The following is a 20935-nucleotide window of genomic DNA, read 5'->3' on the forward strand; positions in this document are numbered from 1 at the left end:
AACGAGACAGCCAACCCATCTACTGAACCATTGAGCTACCTATCCATCCGATCCATACACAGCCAACTACACAACAACAGATCCGGCTTAGACGTTCAAACCAACACTGATGTAGGTTTAATATTTCATTTAGTTTTGTTTTAAGTAAACCCACTAAAGTATAAATGAAGTTTTTTAAAATGGTCAAATGTTTTTTTATTTTTTTATTTTTAAATTTATTTTATTTATTTTTTTTATTCTGCAGCCAGCGACCTACCCAAGCTTCTACTCGATTCAACCAGCACACAGTTCATCAATTTTGCAATCATCCCAATCATCCAGCCATCCAGCCATGACCCATCACACATGCGAGATCTGTGACAGAGTATTCAACCGTAATCAACTTTTCATACGCCAGCAAGAGACGGCACATGGACGACAAAGACATCCCTGTACAACATGCGGTAAATAATTTACACGACTTGACAATTTAATAAGACACTATAAGACAGCGCACAACAACAAAACATTACCAGGCGACACCTCATCAGCGACCGACAGACAAACCATCCAACCCCAATCAGTGACTGACAGACAAACCGACCTTACCTCTTCCAACATTAGCCCATTAAAGCAACAAAGGACGTATGAGGACATATCAATCAATAAACGCGTAAAGGCTAAGAACAACAGTAACGTTAATTCAGACACCAATATTTTTCCTGTAGACGACCTTAGGGGAGATGTGGTAGACTTATACGCGACCACAGAAAAACCTTTACCCACATTCCTTCTTACAGATATTCCTGACTTTATTAAACATAATCACGCCATTAACATGTTACAACAGGATTCAAATTCAAAACCAAACACAGACAATTTTTCTTTTTTTAGATGTTAAGCCAGACATTACAGAGCAACCGTAACAGATCTTAGAAAGCCAACATTAAAATTCGCGAAACAGTGGGGTTAGTTTGGTCGAGATCCCTCTCTTAGAGTCATGTTTTAGTTTAAACATAGACTTTTTTTAATTTAATGAAAATCAGGTCCTTTCTCCGAAACTTAGAAGTAGTGATAGATTTAGGGAGACCATGTATCTTTTATTTTTTCAAAATCAGTTTATGTACATTAATAATATAAATGGGGCGGGTCACTCTTTCGCGTGTTCTATGTGTAACAAACTATGGCCCACCATTAAGCAATTGAACAGACACGCGAAATGGTGTAAAGGGGGCTTTATCATACACAGAAAACAATCTGGGAGTTTTTAGCATCATATGGGGTAGATGTAGATATTAAGTTTGTTTATCCCTTCCGCGCAACTTATGATTTTGAATGCTATTTCGACCATACCGAGTTACCCACGTTAGGTAGAGTTACAAAAAGCGTAGCCAAGCACGTGCCTTTGTCTTGCTCTGTAGCCCCAAACGTAGATTGACTGGGGACCCCCAAGAATTAGTGACTAGAGTTATTAAAAGACTCCACGCAATCGCCGAGGCAGCTTATGGTATTTTGAGAAAACAGTTCGATCCGATTTTTAAGCAAATTAGGAAGCTATTTCCACCTAAATCTAAAGGTAGCAATTCTTCTTCTTCTTCTTCGTTCTTAATTATTAGTGTTGAAGGGGATCGAGATTTATCTGCCAGTGGGTTTGAACTCGAGACTTTGTTCGAATTTATCAACCATGAGCTTTTTGCCGACTCGACCACGCCTCCAACACAATTAAGCGTTACGTGTCAACTGGTTCTGCGCCATTGAGGCCATTGACTCCGATTTCAGCCTGCTTTTCTTTTTGGATTTGCTTCCATAGCCTTTGTCCAACCAAGAACAAACTACAAGGCAGCAGCTGTTTAATTTTGGAGTTGTCTCTCCTAGAAGAGTTGCTGTCCCCAGCTAACGAGCCTCATCTGCCCGAGGGTTCGAACTCGAGACTTTTCGGTTTAGCAACCTTTACCGACTCGACCACGCCGAACCCTTAAGGTAGCAATAATAAGCCGAAAGAAAAAGGGTTTGATAGGTTTCTTAGCGCTAGATTAGAAGAGTATTTGCAACAAATGCCGGTTATAGGGTTTAATTCAGGAAAATTATAAAAATCTCGTTAAACCGAATTTCAATCAGTACTTTTTAGCTTATTTAAACACATAAGAAGGGGTAGAAGAGGGACCTAGTTGTAACGCTGATGAAGAAGAAGTCGAAGATAAACAAACTGCGTTTAAATATGTAGTTAAAAGAAATAATAATTTCATGTGTAAATCAGCAAACAAATTAAAGTTCTTAGATATAGTTAATTATCTAGCACCCGGGTTTAGCTATAGTAAATACCTCGCCGCGTATAATGTTAAAGAGACAAAAGGATTTTTCCCATACGAATATGTCAAAAATTTAGCCGTCTTAGACGAATCGTGTTTACCTCCGTATTTGGCCTTTTTTCATCATTAAAAAATTGTAACATTTCAGACGACGAGTACGCGTCGTGTAGGCGAATTTGGGTGGAGAAGGGGATGCAAACTTTTAAAGATTTTCTTATATGGTATAACAATATTGACGGTAAACCGTTTATCGAGGCGCTCGAGCAACAAACACACTTTTACAAAAATTTAGGGTTTGATATTTTCAAAGACGCGATTTCTGTCCCTGGGGTAACCTTAAAATACCTATTTAAAACACTTCTCGAAGACGTTTCTTTTTCTTTGTGGTCCAAGCGCGAATCAGAGTTACATAAAACAATCAGAAATAATATCTTAGGGGGCCCCTCCATAATTTTTCATAGACACCACGAAAAGGTTGAAACTTTTATCAGGTGGAATAGTAATAAGGTGGTACAGGCAATTAAGGCGTACGACGCAAACGAGCTTTATTTATGGTCACTAAATCAAAAAATGCCGACGGGATTTCCGCTTAATAGAAATAGTGAAAATGGGTTTAGACCGCGTAGAGCTAATCATTATGGGGAACAGGCGTGGCAGTGGTTATCATGGGTTTCAAAAGCAAAGGGAGTAACTTTAAAAACCGCGTCTAACGGGGTCGAAGTTAGTTTAGGATCCCGCCATATAAGAGTAGACGGGTGGGACGCGAAGGGTCGAACCGTTTATCAATTCCATGGCTGCCTCTTTCACTGACACCCTGACTGCCCCTTAACTAAAGATAGAACAGTAAATCCTATTAGTAATAAACCCTTGACTGATTTATTTAAAAAGGCAACCGAAATTACGAAGTACCTGGCCAATCTTGTTGACGTTAAGTCGTAGAAATGTGGGAATGTGAGTGGGGGAACCATAAAAAGACCAACCCAACTATTAAAGATTTTTTAAAATCTATTGACAAATCCCAAAAGACACCGACACCGACCTATGGTAAAAAATGACCCTTGACTGAAAAACAGATCATCGAATCTGTTTTAGACGACTCGTGTTTTGGTTTGATAGAATGCGACATTAAAGTTCCCGATTGTTTAAGAAAGCATTTTAGTGAGATGACGCCTTTTTTAAAAAAATACAAACGGTACGCGTGACGACATCGGACCGTTTATGAGACAATACGCGATCAACAACAACTTAGTGACTAGCGGTAGACGAACTTTAATCGGTAGTTTTGAAGGGGAGAAAATTTTATTAGTGACCCCCCTTTTAAAGTGGTATTTAAATCATGGGTTGATAGTAACTAAAATTTATCAAGTGGTTGAATGTAATCCGGTTTCGTGTTTTAAGACGTTTGGGGATATAGTTTCAGACGCGCGAAGAAAGGGTGACATAGACGACAAATACGCGATAACGAGCGAAACAATGAAATTGTTAGGAAACGCGGCATACGGTAAAACTTAAACGGATAAAACACGACATGCGGATATGACTTACTGTAGTGATAGCGATATAGGGCGTTGTATTTATAACCCGCGATTTTAAAAAAATGACAAAACTTACCGACGCTGTTTACGAAGTAGAAACGTTAAAAAATAACGTTGATTGGGATCTCCCTCTACAGATAGGTTTTTTCGTTTATCAATACGCGAAACTTAGGATGCTAGAATTTTATTATGATTTTATATTCATGTATATAGATAGGACCGACTTTCAGCTGTGCGAGATGGACACTGACAGCTCATACTTAGCCTTAAGCACCGATGACTTGTTAAAAGCCGTTAGACCCGGATTAGAACATGAGTTTTTTGACGTTTACGACAAATGGTTCCCCTCAGCAGTCTGCGGCTCACATAGACCCCAATTTATTAGCGGCAAAGGCACGGTAGATATTTATTGTCAGGTGTGAAGGGCTAGGAAAATTTATGAAAAGAGAACACCGGGGTTGTTTAAGTTAGAGTATGAAGGGGATGGGATATCTTTATGTAGTAAGACTTACCACTGTTTCGGAGACTATAATAAAACATCAACCAAAGGATTATCCAAAAATCACAACGCACTAGGCAAAGAGTCTTTTATGCAGGTACTCACAACAAAAGAACCAAGTGGTGGGACAAATACAGGTTTCAGGGCATACGACACGGGGAAATATACTTACACCTAACACAGAAACTCACTTTCTTACTTTTATATTAAAAGACAAGTACACGCAGACAATGTGACAACATCTCCCCTAAACATATAAGACTTTGGCAGTTATAGTTTTAACCATGACTTTAACGAGAATTTAATGTAAATATGTAAATAAGACGGAACCCTGACTGTATGCTGATGGGGTTGTTTTTATTCAATAAAAAAATATTATATACATTTAAATGTTCTTTTGTGATTTTTTGGTGTTTTGATATTGTTTTGTTAATTATCCCTGAAAGCTATGTAACTCGGTATCCTGTATTAAGATGTATTACCGGTATCAAAATCAATCATTTAAAACCCTGGATCCTAGTTGGAAACATAGGAGTGGTAAAACAGTATTTGTCCCTGAACCCTATACCATGTTCAGTGAATGTTTTTGTCTTCACTGCTGTGGTTGGGATTCTGCTGAGAGCACGGCAATGTTGGAGCAAAGGGGAAACTGGTCTTGACATTGGACCAGATAAAGGGAGATTGTATCCTGTACAGATGATCAGTAGCTTTCATGAGACTAAGCAAAGGGAGATGAGTCTGGCGTATGAGAGAGTATTTGTACAGCGGCCGACAGGGGGAACTTTTATTGAACCCCTTGATGAGACATCACCAGCACCCAACCCAGCTCCCATCACGGACAGCGACCTTCAGGTTCCACGATGAGAAGGAAAGAATCCAAATATTTTCGGGCTGTTGGTCCGACGTCTACCCTGTGGACCCTATCAGTTTGGCTAAAAATGGTTTTGTTTTCATTGGACCTGTCGACCTTGTCAAGTGTGTTTTTTGTTTGAATACGTTGAGGGGCTGGGAAATGGGGGATGTGGTAGAAGATGAACACCGACGCCACTATCCAGACTGTGCTTTTGTACGGGGTGCATATTCACACACACACACACACACACACACACATACACACAACACACTTACAGGAGTTGTTTTAAGTAAATAAAATTTTCTATACATTTAAATTATCTTTTGTGCTTTATTGTGATATCTGATTAAAAGGTGTGACAGCTTTCCCATCCAACTTTGAAACTGTTAAAAACAAAATCCGTCCCACTCTAGTATAAATTCTGCCGCAACCAACTCCAAAACATACATGTACCAACTTTGAAACATGCCTCGGTGAAAGTAAAACTCCTCCTATTCTAGTATAAACTCTGCCCCCACCAATTCCAAAACATCCATGTACCTGCCTAGGTGAAACCAAAACTCTCCCACAGACAAATCAAAACCCATCCACATACAAATTAACAAACAAATTAAAATTAAATTTTAAAACTAAAAATTAAAAAAAAAAACATAAAAATTATAAATTAAAAAATAAAAAATAAAAATTTAAAATTTAAAATTAAAAAAAAAATTTAAACATTTAAATTAAAAAATTTTAAAAATTTAAAAATTAAAAATTAAAACTAAAAGAAAAAAAAATTAAATAATTAAAAAATTAAAAAATTTAAAAATTTAAAAATTAAAATTTAAAAAAATTAAAAATTAAAAATTAAAATTAAGTATAGGCACCCGGATAGAATTTTTTAAAATTTTACACATTTCTGGGTGTTTAAAAAGTTTATATGTTTAAAGTTGTTAAACTATAGACAAAAAAAAATATATAGCCGTCAATAGCAGTACTGGTTTCCATGAAAACCGCGAAAAGGTGTGAAAACTAACACTTTTTCAAAGCGCTATAACTTCGTACCCATAAGAGATTTTAAAAATTGGATGAAAGATTTAGATTTCTCTAACCAAACTATACATTTCTACGTTTACTCATTGCGATAACTCGTACTCAATTTTTTAATACAAATTTTCACGTAAATTTATTTGCAAAAATTAGAAGGTGGTGTTACATAAATATCAATATTTTCTAAAGTATTGTAGTAAACTTAATTTACAAACGCAGTTTTGTAGATGGTATTATGCTGAATTCACCTGAAATGTTTTAATCTTGTATGAAAAAGGATTCTAAAGCGTTAGCGATTTGAATGTTGTATTTGAATGTTGAATGTCTAGCTTGAGGCTAGACACGCCCCTCCACCCCACCCCACCGCTGGATAGTGCGTGAAGAACCGATGAGCCATAGATTACCAATGTTCATTCAACCGCGAATAACACACCTGTGTAGATAGGTCAAGAACAGGGCCTAAGAGAATGCTTCTCACCTATCCTATCTAGTATTTACATTCGTTGCTACCACACCCTATACGGAGAGATTGGCATACACATTAACACATGTGTCGTATGCAGTCCGGTGTAAAGCCTGATGAACGCGTTCAAACCTTTCGGAGCATGCCGTAACAAGATTACAAAACGGCCGTTGGTTAAATGGCGAGAAGGGAATGAAGGGGGTAAAGGGGATGGACAGTACATTCTTCAAACTTCAAACTGATAGTCATGTCCATGACGCATTGTTACAGCTTAATATAAAGCGTACGAAACAGTGTTTAATATTGTTCCAGTGATAATCAACAGTACAATTCTAGGCAAAGTTTCAATTAATAAACTTAATGTTGTTGTCTAACTTTAAAACAACAAATAGAAGAGTATACGCAAATGAGATAAACAAACGAGACAGGCGATTGTTTTGTTTATCTAGAAACAAGATGGCTGCCTAGCACAAGTGGTTAGTTGCAACCTGTCGTGAATTATTTTGATTTACTGTACTATAATATGATTGGTCAAGCGTATCAATGAATCTCTTCCCATTCATAATTTATACGCGCATGCCCTTATATGGAGTTTGATATAAAATTTTACTTTGTAGAAAACAACTTCTATCCCACTTATTTTTAGAAAAGAAAAGGTCACTACACCAGCGGGTACACGAGTGCTTGGCCCTTAAATTGCTGTAAAGTTTATGGTGCCTTGCGGGCAATAAATGATGTAATACCCGCTCGAAGATAGCCGCTGTCCGTGTAGTAGTGTGAAAACATGCTGGGAGGTACCATGTTTCACATCGCAATAAACGGATAACCGTTAGCTGTAGAAGAAGTCCGAAATGATCGGGTTAGATAGATAAAAGGTATTAGTATCGAATTAAGAAATAAAAATTTTGGGGAGCAAAATTAAAATTTTATCGAAAACATTGGTAGCTTGTTCCATTAAAAATCAAAAAATTAAAAAATTAAAAATTAAAAAAAATTAAAATTAAACTAATTAAAAACAACAAACAAATAAAAAAACTCATTAAAAACTAGGTAGCCAGTGGTCATTACGTTACAAGGTCACCATCTCCCTGCCCTACTGACCTACTGACCTACTCCCCCTGCGCCTCTGCCACCCCCTGCGCCAACGCCAGCTGGCGGAGTATTTTACTATATGTCGTTGTACCTTTGCCTCCGCCACCCCCTGTGCCTCCACCACCTGCTCCGCCAGTTGGCAGAGTATTTTACTATATGTCTTTGTACCTCCGCCTCACCCACCTCACCCTGCGCCTCCACCACCTGCTCCGCCTTTTCCTATATCTCATTGTACCTCCGCCTCACCCACCTCACCCATGGCTCCTTCACCCTCCGCCAGGTGGTGTAGTATTTTACTATATCTCATTGTACCTCCGCCTCCTGCGCCTCCACCACCAGCTCCGCCAGGTAGTTGAGTATTTTACTATAAATCCTTTGCGACTCCGCCTCCCCTGCGCCTCCGCCAGAAATACTAACCAAAGGGGACCTTATTTACTACTTATGGGTATTACGTTGGGTGTTGCATACTATGGGTATTACGTTGGGTGTTGCATACCGTGTGGGATGATCTGTCACATCTCCCACCCACCCCGTCTTAAGTCCGATAATTGTTTTATACTACTTCCTAAAGATAATGACAAAACTAGAGTAACGTATCTATTTATTGTTGTTTAAATACAAGGATTAGCCTACTTGAAACATTCAGTTGGGAGCGAAATTGGATTTCCTGGAAAATAATTTAAAAAAAAAAAACACGTACCATAATGCTACCATATTATGTTACTTTTATTATCGCCTTTAACAAACAAACTTAGACCAGCTCATTTTCATTGTATTGATAAATAATCTAAACATAATTACAATATGCATCTCTTCCTGTGTATCACTGAATACTATTCAATTTCTTACTCATGAATATGTAAGCTTTTTGCAAGAAATCTTTTATTTTTAACACAATTTTAATTCCAGAAAACGATGAATGCAGTAATCCCAGAAGTCCATGTCACAAGACATGTACAAATACAAATGGCATGTACACTTGTAATTGCCAACCTGGATACTTATTTGATGGATCAGTATGTAAAGGTGTGTCGCATTTAAATTAAATCTGAGCAGTGTCGTTCCTTTCTCTATTAACTATTTTTAAAGTGTATATATTTCTATTTCAGCAAATTACATGTCTGTAAATGCAGTTGCATCCAATATCACTGGACTAATACTAACCCCTAACTATCCGCAATTGTATCCAGATAAAATTATTTGTTTTTGGAATATACCGCCTCGATCACAAATGTTTACATCTATCCGGTAGGTTTTTATTTACGAAATATACATTAGGGTAATGAAGGGTAAAGCGGGGTAATTCAATACACGTGGTGGTTTCACACCCTGAATTGTCTTTTTACTAAAGCGAATTAATTTACACAAATCTAAATCATTTCCTATTGGCAAGAGGTCGTTTCCTCGGGTTTGGTTATAAAATTTAAACACAATTAAATAATTAAGAATTGGTATAAGATTTAGCTTTATTAATTTATTTGATTTACTTGAAGTTTTTTAATTGCGCAAATTAATAGCAAAGCTATCTTTCATCAAGTTCAAATACCTTCATGTATTGATTGGATATTTAGTATCGTTAGGATCCACTCTAATTATAATAAAATCATTTTATTTAATACACTCATAATCAACTTTAATGTGGAACAGTAATTTTAAAGTAGATTTTTGAAGTTGTTGTATGCCTGTTTATTTATTTGATTTGTTCTAAAATCTGAAATTGTAATTTATTATTATAGATGTTCATTCTTTTATCTTGCGCCTAAGACATAAAAACTGCTCATTTAATTTATTTTTTAATTAAAATATCAAACCAGACTAAAGTGGCCTCTCAAACCTCTGTATTTTTGTAATTTTTATTTTAGTCAACAATTACAAAGTCACTGTTTTAAGAAATACAGTGATAAGCTCTGAGTACTATTCTGATAAACTTTTTACTGCTGCTGCGAATTAAATTAAATACTGTTGTTTTCACTTTTATTTACTTTTACTTCCAGCTTCTTAGATTTTGATTTAGCATACGACAGCAACTGCCTATATGATTATCTTAATGTCTATAATGGGACGTCAGCAAAAGATCCTCTGATAGATGTTTACTGTGGTGAGGATACCCCTTATCCCATCAGCTCTACTAACGGTTTGTTTTTGGTATTTGGATCTCGTACTACTAGACGAGGATTCAAAATAGCTTACACCTACGGTTAGTTTGGTTAATTTTTTAAATTAAAACGTTTGTTATTTATTATCCAAAGATAAATAAAAAAATAGTATATTAGAATATTACGCAACCATCTACTAACAATTATTGTATTACTTTTTTGTAAAAGAAATATTTCTAACTTGCATACTATTTGCAAAAAAATATAAAGTTCTTCTTTCTTCTTCTTCTTCGTTCTTAATTATTCGTGTTGAAGGGGATCGAGATTTATCTGCCAGTGGGTTTGAACTCGAGACTTTGTTCGAATTTATCAACCATGAGCTTTTTGCCGACTCGACCACGCCTCCAACACAATTAAGCGGTATGTGTCAACTATTTATGCGCCATTGAGGCCATTGACTCCGATTTCAGCCTGCTTTTCTTTTTGGATTTGCTTCCATAGCCTTTGTCCAACCAAGAACAAACTACAAGGCAGCAGTTGTTTAATTTTGGAGTTGTCTCTCCTAGAAGAGTTGCTGTCCCCAGCTAACGAGCCTCATCTGCCCGAGGGTTCGAACTCAAGACTTTTCGGTTTAGCAACCATGAGCTTTACCGACTCGACCACGCCGATTAGTGGAACGCTATTAGTTCGATTTATTATTGTTATTAACATTATGAGCATTTTCTAACTTGACTTTTATTTCATCAGAATCTATGCCGATACAAGAATAGTTTGTTTGGGACGTTTTGATGAGTGTTTTCAGACGCAAGTTCAACTTTTATTAGTTTAGCACAATCGGGTTTTAGGCCTACATACTTTGTTTCTACGGTTTCTAATTATTGATGCGGGATATTGTGTATGGAAATGTTTGTTTTAAGTCAGCAGATAGAACTATTTATTCTTTAATTTCAGTTTTTAAATAACAAAAAAAAAACTGGTAGAGTTTAAAAGTTTTTATACATCTATCTTATTTACGATGTATGTAAAATTCCTATATTTCCTTTCTATTTTGTCAGATTTAAGCCAGTTTACTGTCAAAGAGCAGTACACATACCACTAAATTGGTCTTGAATATTTTCTATGCAGCAACAAATAGCGGGCTGGCTAGCATATATTAGACAGTTTACTATGAGAACACTTGATGAAAAAATGTATATTAATGTATTTGTGTCTATTAGTTAAACGTTTTTCTCTCAGAATATTATTTTATCTACAAAACAATTTGTGATACTAAAAAAAATTCTCAAACTGCATTGCATTACAGTAAGTCATTGAATTAAGCATAACTATTTGTTTTTCGCTTAACGTTTACTTGCAGGTTTTTCTTTAGAAATTTTATTATTAAGAAATGCTGTAAGCTTACATATTATAAGGTCGGGAAAATAGTGTTTAATTATTCAGTTTTTATTTATGTTTTTATAATTTTGATGTTTAAAGTTAGTTTAAATACTGTTGTATGGCATATTTTACTTATCATCTTTAAGTTTAAATTAAATATATATATATATATTGGCATATTAAAAGGTTTCAGTGATGTCTATTCTGACATGTGTGGCATACTTTGTTGTTTAAAGGGATTTACATTACTATTTATTTTTTTAATATATACTATTCTTTAATTATCAAAGTATTGTTTGTTTTTTCTTTCAGTTTGTCTCTAGAGTTTACGACTTCGTAGGTCAACAGTGTAATTCAAAAACTAACGTATAAATAAGCAAAGTAACCCATTGTTGTCTATGTTTCACACAAAATAAAAAAATTTATTAATGGGATATGCGCGGAAAAAAAATCACACAATTTTTTGCTCTTCGTCATGATCGGTTTCTTGCACTTTTGGATTTTTTGTCCATTTTTGTATAAAGAAAATAATAACTTTAAAGATACAAAAATATTTAATGTGTTTGAATTACGATTTTTATGACCCTTTTAATTAAAAAACAATAATTTTTTTCCCAATCTTACAAGCTCTCTATGAAAAGTTTTATATCCGTCATTATATTGTATTTGACATCATTGGAAAGCTGGAATTCTCATGTAACTAATAAACTGAATTTCCTACATCTCGGAAACACCCAAAGCTTACAATCGGCTTTGCAGTTTACACAGATATGGTACTTTCCTGACTTAGTTTTCGTTACTTTTGGCTGTTTTTCTCAGTTCGCATGTTTTTCACACTTTGTTATATCACTAAAGATTGTGAACAGAAACAATGTTTGCTATACTGACACGTGACCATCGATTACGATGAAGATATTTTCGTATGTCATCTATAGGTAGGTTTTCTGTAACGCATTGCCTTGACCTAGAAGATATGACTATTTACAATAACTAATATTAATATTTAATCCAGGGAGCCGGCGAAAGCATCTGATTAGATTTCGTGAATGATTATAACGCCCCATCTTATCCATAGTCTATCTAACTGTTTAAAACAAACTTAGGCGCAATAGCTCTCACCGGAAAGACAAGGGGTGCCTTTTCAAACTATGCAGGGGATATCCGTGCGATATTGAATTTTTCCCCCTAAAAACCTTCTCGAAAGTACTTTCATGAGCCCCCTAAAGTTAAATGCCCCTCGGTTGAACGGTGTCGTACTGCATCGGAATTTGATTTTTTTTAAAAATAAAATTCATGTTAGGAAAATCCTTGACACATGAACGGTCACCGAAATGTGTTCTATCTCAATATTTCGGTAAAGATTAACGTACACTGAAGGTTTCAATGCGTAAGTGTAGGTAAACCGTGTCCCGGTATTTATGATCCAATTGCCGGCATTTTCTATATTTGAACAACTCTGTTTAATAAAAAAAGGTCTAAGAACATAGGATTGGTAACGCATTGATGAAACCCTTTTATATATTTTGTCAGACTTTCTTCTAACCCAGCGGCAAAGCGCGGGGACAGGTACGCTAGTTTAAATAATGAAACTAGCTACAGAAAACAAACTTGAATCAAACGGAAACAACAGCTCGAAATTTTGGATTTTGAAGATGTGCGCCGCCGTCTCGAACATAGTCAAGAACAAAAGCAGAACACATTGTGTACTTGTCGACCGAGCAGTAATAACCGGTGTAATGGTAGTTGCACTGCCAATGACGCTCTGATTAGAATCAGCAGCAAAAGAATGCGTTTTAACATTCTAAGCTAATGTGGAATTCTAATGTATTGTTAAAAATTTTTTTAGTCAGGACCAAGAGCAGAATGTGAAGTCTCTTTTACTGTATGGCTCCCAGATGTTACATTCAGTAAATAATGAAATGCGAGCAACAAAATGATAGTGGTTAGAGCACACTATATGAAAGACAGTAAATAACACTACTAAGCAGGTGCTGGTGTAAAGTACACGGGGAAAGAGGAAGAGAAAGAGACAAAAGTCATGAAGGAAATCGTTCGAAATAGAAATGGGGAGGCTGGATTCGCAACGAATTAAAAAGAAGAAAATCAAAAGAATGTTTCATAGCCTGTGTTTGATCGAATCAAGGAGTTACTGTAATTACATCTCAGGGCTTGGCGGCGGTCAAGACACAAAAGACTCATATGATTCATGATAGGATTTTGTCAGTGTGGACGATAAAACTATTAAATTAAGAAGGGTTAGGTGAATGTGCATATGTAACTTGTGGAGTTTGGTACTTCAATGCTTCAGAGTGTAGTTTGTCGACCCTGCAAGTCTACTTTTGGTCGTGTCTTTGGAACAATTTCTATAATAGAGTGTTTACGTTTTAAAATAGCAGTTAGGTTAAACAAAGTAACATACCATTATCAGTCGTTGTGTTCTAAAATACCTCGCCTAGTAGGTCTATAGGCGTAAACTATGTGCACATTGCAATGTTGGTGCTTGTTATAATTCAAGCAATCATAAAATTATCTATTCGGTAAACTATAGTAATTTTATTCCCTCTCAAAATGTCGGCAATGTGTATCACCTTCCACCCACCGATGCGACTATATGCCATTTTACTAATTGGATATATCGATACAAACATCGGTGATATTGATTTCTTTTTAATATAGTGACCCACGCAAGATGTAGATCATTAAATGAAATGTATCTGAATACTCACGTTGAAGTTGAGATAACTGTAAGAATCGTACAAATAAGTAGTCGCGAATCTTTGTTTATAGTTCAAAACTTCAGATTAATTGACCCCCCCCCCCACCTCTTCCATCTATGTCTCTGATTCCTATATTTTTATTGTAATTTAGAGCCAATAAGATTAAATCCTTATTAAAAGCACAAACAAACACAAGGTAATAAAAAATAACGTAGTCTGTATGATCAAAAAATACAACTTATCGTGTTGAAAAAATTATCTCGAGTTTTTTGTGGACACTTCGTATTTTTCTTTCCATCTGGAGCACGAAAAAATCAGAGACCCTATTTAGTTTTCCAAGTGAAGAGCAAAAATCTCCAAATATGACGTAGATTTAGAATTTTCAAAAAATATATATTATGGTCGGCTGTGCATCCATAAACGGCCTGGGCCCCTCTCCGTACTGTGGGGTCTGGTGGCTCGTAGTTGGCCTCAGTATGGAGAACTATTTTGTTGAGAGTCTTTATGATAGGAGCGTATTAAAATTCTCACCTTTTAGTCCAGTACCCTCTATACAACCGTCGGTACGTGTTGTGCCTAATGTGTATGTGAAGCTTGGAAGAGTGTTGGTAACTGGTCCGAGTTCGTCAGCAAGTCGTGGTGTGTCCAGTCTAACTCATGGGCTATATAAATATCCTACAGTAACGCACATCTGTTTCCACTCCAGCAGAGGTAATCTATGTTGCAGGTTTTATTTGATGATGAAGGTGCTTAAGAGCTTAAGGTGATTAAAGACATAAAGTGTTAAAGTAATCTTCCTTTGTTATATCACTAAAGATTGTGAACAGAAACAATGTTTGCTATACTGACACATGACCATCGATTACGATGAAGATATTTTCGTATGTCATCTATATGTAGGTTTTCCGTAACGCATTGCCTTGACCTAGAAGATATGACTATTTACAATAACTAATATTAATATTTAATCCAGGCAAGGTTGTCTGTAACAGATTAAGTTGACGTCAGAGAAACCGGTTCAATTCACCAGATTAATATTGCCATTTATGTGTATGTGTGTATTCGCTTAAAAATAGGGTTATTGAAAATCATGTTCACTGCTGTTATGTTATTATGGTAAATATCTATTCTCTACAATTAGGGGTATTGAGAATCAGGTTTATTTTAGTTACATTATTAAGCTAAAAGAGAATATTATAACTTTCAGTTCATCCCTTTTGAGACCCAACTAAACCTATTCTTAAGAGATAAATTAAAATTACATTTGTTCGGGTGAACAGATTTATAATAAAAGCAGCTCCCAACTGGCAAGCAAACTACAAATCTGCTCTACTGTTTAAACAACAAGCCAACCAAATAAACAAACAAAATAAAACATTGTAATCTGAATAAATTAGTTGTTCCAGCATCCTATATGAATGGGTATCATCTGTATAAATAAACGTGAATGTATGTCAGTGTTTGTGAAATTAAATATTTGTGGATCTGTGAATTTTTTCCTGTTTGAAATTATTAGACCTTTCATCTTATACATATGAAACTTTAAAAATTCGTTGATAATATTCCGGAATAGGTTTCGGCAGGCTGCGATTTGTAAGCCCCATGCTTTCTTTGAGTGCTATGGCGCCTACGTTCGAATTAAACAGAAGGATGTGGTATTAAAGTAATTCGCTAAACATAATTTGGCGCGTCCGCAGGTGCGCAGTGTAACATACCATGAATAGTGTATTAGGGGGCTTCATAGAGCGCGACTTTACGTCCCTGCCTAATAGTTAGAAAATTGCCTACATTTAGGATAATGTCATTGGTACATTGTGAATCAGCAAGACGTTCATAAATCGGACAGTTTGTTACATCAAATTTTCGGTGGTGCCTGACGTATGAGTCTATACGATGGCCGACATGAATAGAAGAAGAAACATACATTTGATAAAATATCAATGACGCTATTCTATTTGTGTATACACGCTAAAAGTAAAGTTTCCCAAATTATTTTATCTGGTAACTTTGATCTTCGAGTAAGCTTAGTTACTACACATTCATACTCTTAGTAATAACACAAAATCTTGCACGTAAGATCAAACTTTTCCAAAGTCGCATTCAGAGTTTCTTTTAGACATATCTTCTATAACGTAATACAATTTATATAGAAAATATACGTTTACCATTGTCTACCTACGTCTCGAGAAGATTTAGTCAAAACACTTCTCTACCCCTCCCCCCCTCCCCCACCTAATTTTTCAGCTGTCCACCCTTTCCTCCGTGTAAAACAAAGACTGGAACAAATGTAGACGCTTCTTCTATAATCTAGACGCGTTAACTACTTTTGGTCGCTAAACCTAAAAAATTTAGATATTGTTGCTTTCAGACTTTTTTCTCCGTGAGATTCGGGAGATAAATCTTTTTTTTGGGGGGGGGGGGGAGGGGGGGCTGACACTGGTTAAAGTATATTTGTTCTACATAAATTGTATTTCGTTGTGGGTGTAGGCGTTCTTCAGCAGACAAAAGAGATGGCTGAAAGAAACTCTACATGCAGACCACTTTTAAGATAAGACAAATAAATGAGGCGGTAATCTTAGTGTTTTTATTATCAAATATATATGACGTCTTTAATATTGTGTATTTTTTCGGTAATGGAATTTTAATATCTTGTTCAATCAAGAATCAATGACGTTAATTTAATGTGTGTTATTTTCCAGCTTTAGAATTGAATAGACTACCCGTTATCTAGTTAGAGAACTGTGGGTTTCGGGGGTCGTCCATAAATGACATCAAGTCTGTCGCCATATTTCTATGTAATGTCGTGTTTCGTTTTCAGTTTGATTGTGAGAGTCTTTAATTTGCTATAATTTATCTATATGATTCCTGAATGACAGAGAGACAGAATATGGAAACTATAATTATAGATATTTTAAAGAATATCATTGAATTTCTTTTTAAGTACATTGTTACATAATTGCTAGTTAGTAAAACGTTTTGTATCCATTTTTAAAACTACTAACACATTAAACACAATAGATATCAATATAAACTGAGCAAATAGGGTATAGTTAATTTGATGCATAAGAGTAAATAATTAACTCAACATATTTTATATTTACTGAGTTTAAAACTCACTTTCGTATCATTAGTCTTGCTTGTGTGTTGTCATGTGTATATGTCGATAGGGGAATCCCTACATTTTTCTTTTATTAAAGGTTGGGCATTGGAAAAGAAAATCTTATCGATTATCGATCATACCCATTTCGCAACAAGAACGAGTGCAAGGCAGTCATCACTAGATCGATTTTAAAAATATACTCAAACAACATTGAAACAAATGTAAGTGGTAAGACACGTGTTTAGAAGTATGGGTGACTAGGTCAGTGGAGTCACTGTTATACGTCACATTGCAACAGCTGACCCATTGGCTGACCTATTCTTACCCCCCTGTAATAAGTATGGGTGGTTAGCTGTGTTTCTTTCAGACATTTTCTTCGACAGTATGAGCAATATAGAATTCCAGATAGGTAATCATAATTTTTTTTCTGACGGCGAAAGTATATATTTTTATATTTTTTAGATTATTATGTATTTTTTCTATCCCGTCCGGGGGTGGTGCTGTCGGAAGTAATTATGTACACTGCCCCCCCCCCCCCTCCAATGATTCCCGTACAACCATGCCGTCCACTATTTTGTTTTAGGAAAATATTTTTCAAATGAATCAATTTAACAAACAGACAATAACATCTTGCTATTTCTTTGTCTAATTAAAATGTTGACATATATATGTTACTTGGTAATTTGAGTGACAATAAAAACGATTTAAAGAACAAAATACTTTCGTTGTAAAATAAACCTACATAATCTGAGACCCCGCGCAAAAATCCACTAATCACGATAGCTGGAAATAATGTTTACATTTTCTTTATTCTTCTTCTTCGTCCTACGTTTTGTGTTGGAAGGGATCCCCCTCCAACACAATTAAGGATACGTGGTTAAGCGCCTTTTTTAGGCCTTTGACTCCGATTTCAGCTTGCTTTTCCTTTTTGGATTCGCTTACATAGCCTTTGTCCAACCCCCCTTCCGCGAAGCAATTACTTTTTATCTGAATACCGTTCCCAAGGGGGTTTTCTCCCCCCGCCGCGCCGGCACGCCAAGTTTATTTCTAACCTACGTTTTTTCTTTGTCCTTCCTCACGCCAGGGTAAAAGTAATTGGTTTTCGGCGCCGGTCTGGTCAAGTATTTATTTTAAATCTTAATACCATCTGGCCAGTACGAGACAGTCTGGCGCCACACCTCGACCGACCAAAAGTATAAATGAGCGCGATAATTTTGTTCTAAGTCACTTTGGCTTCTGAGTCCAGACCAAGCATTACCTCCATTTAACCAGCCTGAGACCGCCGTTGACCCGCGAATCTTGTCTAAACCCACGCCAGCTTAGAACGCCAGACAACCAACACATCTACCTAACCCACCACGAACCGCATACTTTGTCACTGTTTTCTGAACCTTATGAATTAACATTAAAGATAAGGTTAATATTACTTTTGTTTAAAGGGAGCTAACCCATTATTTAAAATAACCTTTAAATAAACCTTATTAAAACAAGAACTCACGTATATTTACTTTAATTTTGTAGTGTACTGTCTAGACAAACACTAGACCGCTACTGAAAATAGGTTTATACACTTTAATTAAATCGGTTTCTAAATAAGTAGTCAAATGTATTCGCTTTACATTTTTAGTGTACAACCGACCCAACGAGACAGCCAACTCATCTACTGAACCATTGAGCTACCTATCCATCCGATCCATACACAGCCAACTACACAACAACAGATCCGGCTTAGACGTTCAAACCAACACTGATGTAGGTTTAATATTTCATTTAGTTTTGTTTTAAGTAAACCCACTAAAGTATAAATGAAGTTTTTAAAATTGTCAAATGTTTTTTTTTATTTTTTTATTTTTAAATTTATTTTATTTATTTTTTTTATTCTACAGCCAGCGACCTACCCAAGCATCTACTCGATTCAACCAGCAGACAGTTCATCAATTTTGCAATCATCCCAATCATCCAGCCATCCAGCCATGACCCATCACACATGCGAGATCTGTGACAGAGTATTCAACCGTTATCAACTTTTCATACGCCAGCAAGAGACGGCACATGGACGACAAAGACATCCCTGTACAACATGCGGTAAATAATTTACACGACTTGACAATTTAATAAGACACTATAAGACAGCGCACAACAACAAAACATTACCAGGCGACACCTCATCAGCGACCGACAGACAAACCATCCAACCCCAATCAGTGACTGACAGACAAACCGACCTTACCTCTTCCAACATTAGCCCATTAAAGCAACAAAGGACGTATGAGGACATATCAATCAATAAACGCGTAAAGGCTAAGAACAACAGTAACGTTAATTCAGACACCAATATTTTTCCTGTAGACGACCTTAGGGGAGATGTGGTAGACTTACACGCGACCACAGAAAAACCTTTACCCACATTCCTTCTTACAGACATTCCTGACTTTATTAAACATAATCACGACATTAACATGTTACAACAGGATTCAAATTCAAAACCATACACAGACAATTTTTCTTTTTTTAGATGTTAAGCCAGACATTACAGAGCAACCGTAACAGATCTTAGAAAGCCAACATTAAAATTCGCGAAACAGTGGGGTTAGTTTGGTCGAAATCCCCCTCTTAGAGTCCTGTTTTAGTTTAAACATAGACTTTTTTTAATTTAATGAAAATCAGGTCCTTTCTCCGAAACTTAGAAGTAGTGATAGATTTAGGGAGACCATGTATCTTTTATTTTTTTCAAAATCAGTTTATGTACATTAATAATATAAATGGGGCGGGTCACTCTTTCGCGTGTTCTATGTGTAACAAACTATGGCCCACCATTAAGCAATTGAACAGACGCGCGAAAGGGTGTAAAGGGGGCTTTATCATACACAGAAAACAATCTGGGAGTTTTAAGCATCATATGGGGTAGATATAGATATTAAGTTTGTTTATCCCTTCCGCACAACTTATGATTTTGAATGCTATTTCGACCATACCGAGTTACCCACGTTAGGTAGAGTTACAAAAAGCGTAGCCAAGCACGTGCCTTTGTCTTGCTCTGTAGCCTCAAACGTAGATTGACTGGGGACCCCCAAGCATAAGTGACTAGAGTTATTAAAAGACTCCACGCAATCGCCGAGGCAGCTTATGGTATTTTGAGAAAACAGTTCGATCCGATTTTTTAGCAAATTAGGAAGCTATTTCCACCTAAATCTAAAGGTAGCAATAACAAGCCGAAAGAAAAAGGGTTTGATAGGTTTCTTAGCGCTAGATTAGAAGAGCATTCGCAACAAATGCCGGTTATAGGGTTTAATTCAGGAAAATTATAAAAATCTCGTTAAACCGAATTTCAATCAGTACTTTTTAGCTTATTTAAACACATAAGAAGGGGTAGAAGAGGGACCTAGTTGTAACGCTGATGAAGAAGAAGTAGAAGATAAACAAACTGCGTTTAAATATGTAGTTAAAAGAAATAATAATTTCACGTGTAAATCAGCAAACAAATTAAAGTTCTTAGATATAGTTAATTATCTAGCACCCGGGTTTAGCTATAGTAAATACCTCGCCGCGTATAATGTTAAAGAGACAAAAGGATTTTTCCCATACGAATATTTTTAAAAATTTAGCCATCTTAGACGAATCGTGTTTACCTACGCATTCGGCCTTTTTTCATCATTAAAAAATTGTAACATTTCAGACGACGAGTACGCGACGTGTAGGCGAATTTGGGTGGAGAAGGGGATGCAAACTTTTAAAGATTTTCTTATATGGTATAACAATATTGACGTTAACCGTTTATCGAGGCGCTCGAGCAACAAACACACTTTTACAAAAATTTAAGGTTTGATATTTTCAAAGACGCGATTTCTGTCCCTGGGGTAACCTTAAAATACCTATTTAAAAC

The sequence above is a fragment of the Physella acuta genome, unplaced genomic scaffold (genome assembly GCF_028476545.2).
Source record: "Physella acuta isolate Inbredline_101_S28 unplaced genomic scaffold, ASM2847654v3 ptg000151l, whole genome shotgun sequence".
Lineage (NCBI taxonomy): Eukaryota > Metazoa > Mollusca > Gastropoda > Physidae > Physella > Physella acuta.